We start from the raw sequence: 3,260 nt of genomic DNA, 5'->3' as shown, positions 1-3,260 counted from the left end.
GAAAGAAAGAAAGAAAGAAAGAAGAAAGAAAGAAAGAAAGAAAGAAGAAAGAAAGAAAGAAAGAAAGAAAGAGAAAAGAAAGAAAAAGAAAGAAAGAAAGGAAGGAAGGAAGGAAGGAAGGAAGGAAGGAAGGAAGGAAGGAAGAAGGAAGGAAAAAAGAAGGAAAGAAAGAAAAGAGAGAGTGATGGAAGAAGGAAGGCAGAAGAGAAAGACAAAGGGAAGAAAGAGGGAGAGAGAAAGGAAGGAAAGTGAAGGAGAAAATGTTCATAATGCAGATTAAATTTAAAAGTTATCTCTTGTGTTCACCTCTCCTCATGCTGCTGCTTTCCAGAAAGGGGAGGTGTTTGTTTCCCTTTTTATTCTCTGGCCGGATCCCATCTGGCTTTGTGTTCGGCTCTGGGTGCCATGCTTAGGAAGGACATGGGAAGCTGGAGAATGTCCACAGGAGGGACCCAGGAATACGAAGCACCCTGAGTTTGTGCCATCTTCAGACTGGTGGAAGGATGGGAGGATGTTTACCCTCAGAGAAGGGATGGTTCAAGGGGGTCATGTGGGCCTTCCTCCATCCTGTGGAAGCCCAGAGGGCAGAGCTAGGAGTAGGGAAGATCACAAAACAGTAAGTCGAGGCTGGACAGAGTGAGCTGATGCCCAGTGGAGCGGCCCAGCTGCCCAGGGGGAGGGGGACCCATGGGGGTCCAAGGGGCTGAGCCATTTGGCCATTTTTCTTGTTGAGCTCCAAACTATTTGCCCGGATAGTTGGCTCTGGGCTGGCTGTGGCCTGTTGTGGTCTCCCAGCTTGTTCGTCTGAGTCATGGCGGGTGGGGGGAGTCTGGGGCCAGTCTCATCCCTCTCCCTAAGAGCCTGCCATGAATACATGAAGGCATTTAAGAGACTGGAAGGCCGAGAGGGGCCTGCTGGGAAACCGAGCTGTGCCCCAGACTTTTGGTGCCACCTGGGAGGCACCTGGGAAGGTAAATAGAACTGCAGGTTTTGTGGGAGTTTGAGGGCGTCCAGCCTAGGGCCAAGTGTTGGCAGAAACAGCCCAAAGGCAGGGAGATCAGCGCAGGGGAGGGGAGGGAAGCCCAAAGATTCTGATGAAATGGGGGACCCCCTCCCCACAAGAGAGCCCGCTTTCATGGCAGCCGCAGCCCCCTCCTCTCTGTGGTCCCCCTGGGTTTCCTGGCCTTTCTCTGTCCCTTTAAAGCTCCCCAGCCAGCCCTCCCGCCTCCCCTCCCCAGCCTGCTCCCTGATTTATTGCTGATGCTGGGATGTTTGACTGGAGGGTGCTGAGAAGAACCAGGCCTCCAGGGAGCTGTAGGGCAGAGGGTGGGGGAGGGAGGAGGGAAAGGCTTCGTTTGGGACAGAGGCCTGGGCTGCACGCTCCTCTCTGGGAGGAAGGCAGCCGGTGCAGCTGGAGTCCAAGGCCTGGAGTTCAGATCTCACCCTAACACTTGCTACCTCTGTGCTCTTGGGCCAGTCTCCCCCCCCCCCAAAATGAGGGGCCAGAGTCCATGACTCTCTTTTTAAGCCCTTCCCTTCCATCTTAGAATCAGTAGCATATGTTGGTTCCAAGGCAGCGGAGCAGTGAGGGCCAGGCAGTATCTGAGGTCAGCTGCCCCTTCCTCAGTGACTCTTAGGGTCTCTCAGCCCTAGGATCCTGGGAGGACCTCTAGCCTCTGAGATCAGGGAAGGTAGTACATGGGATAGAGCACTAGGCCTGGAGTGAGGAAGACCTGAGCTGTGTGACTCTGGGCAAGTCACTTCTCCCTGTTTGCCTCAGTTTCCTCATTTGTAAAATGAGCCAGAGAAGGCAATGGCTGACCCCTCCAGGATCTCTGCCAAGAAAACCCCAAATGGGGTTATGAAGAGTCAGACTGAAAGAACTGAACGACAATGGAGTGGGGAAGAGGGGAGGGCCCGAAGGGTGACTGGATTCGGGAGGGGGGGAGGGAGCTGCCTTATCCTGGCCCCCCCTCCCTGAAGGAGTCATTCTCTTCCCAGCAGGAGCTTCTGCGGCCTAGATGAGCTGCCCGGAATACTCCCTCCTGTCCTTCCCAGAGTTCTTGGGAGAACGTTCAGGAAAGCCCTCCGAAGACGGCTCGAGCGGGATGTGGAGTCGCGGGCGGTGAGCACGGGCGCTCCTGCTCCTCACCCCTACAGGGCACGGAGGGGAGCTGCCAGCTCTTCCTGGCAGGAGGGGGTTGGCATCAGAGCCTTCCCGGGACCCCCACGGACAACGGCCATCTACAAGCACAGGCCGTGGGGCCTCGCACACCGAGAAACTCGAGAAAGCTCGCAGACTTGTACACGTGGACAGCAAGCACGGGGGACACACGCTCACCCCGAGGTGCGGCTGACCTTGGGAAAAGCCTCTTTTTCTAGGGAGGGGCACCCCGGAGGGACAGAAGGGGCACGTGGGCGACTCAAAACAAAAAGTGCCAATGAAAGGTATTTTAGAAAGGGGCCGACCCCCACCCCCATCCCCATCTCCATCCCACGCAAACACGCAAATACGCAGCCACAGGATCGAGACACCCGTAAGCCTCTCCTCGCCACCACCCCCAATCAGGCAGGCGTCAATTACTGCGCAGAGGCGGGGTCTGGGGGCTGGGCGGGGCCTTGTTAATCGCCGTCCTATCAGGGCATCAGGGCGGGGCAGCCCCGCTCCTCTCTCTCCTCCCTCTCGCTCCCGCCCCTCGCTGGAGGCTCCGCCTTTCCACGTGACTCCGCTGCCGCTCGGAATTGGCTGCAGCTACAGTTGCCCGGGTGACGGCAGAGCGGCCTGGCCGGGGCTTGGAGCGCCCCGTGATCCGTCCGGTGTCCTGACGTCTCTAGCGCGGATCCTACCACTGCAGGCCAGGTAAGCGGCCTCCCCTCAGTCCCCCGGGACCTTGCGGCGCCGCCTGGGCCATACTCCGGCCACAGCCTCGGGGGTCCCCCGCGTGGCCTCGTGGGTTCCAAGACGCCCAGCGGGGGTGCGGGCACGGAAGCCACGCCCCCGACCCTGCCTCCTTAGCCACGCCCCCAAGGGACCTCCCCACCCCGCGGACCCCGCTCAAGGCCCCCTCCCTCTTCCTATGCCTCATCTTCTCAGCCCCTTCTCTCCTGTAGGGCCCCTCTCCCTTCCAGCTGGCCCTGCCTCTCTTCCCTCATACCACATCTTCTCCCAAACCCTCTCCCTTCCCCCACTCCTAGGACTCCCCTCCCTCACCTCTGCTCCTCCCCCACTCTGGCCTGCTAGGGAGCTGCCCCCTCCCCCC

This window comes from Gracilinanus agilis, chromosome 4 (genome assembly GCF_016433145.1).
Source record: "Gracilinanus agilis isolate LMUSP501 chromosome 4, AgileGrace, whole genome shotgun sequence".
NCBI lineage: Eukaryota > Metazoa > Chordata > Mammalia > Didelphimorphia > Didelphidae > Gracilinanus > Gracilinanus agilis.
Note: the sequence above shows the minus strand (reverse complement) of the source record.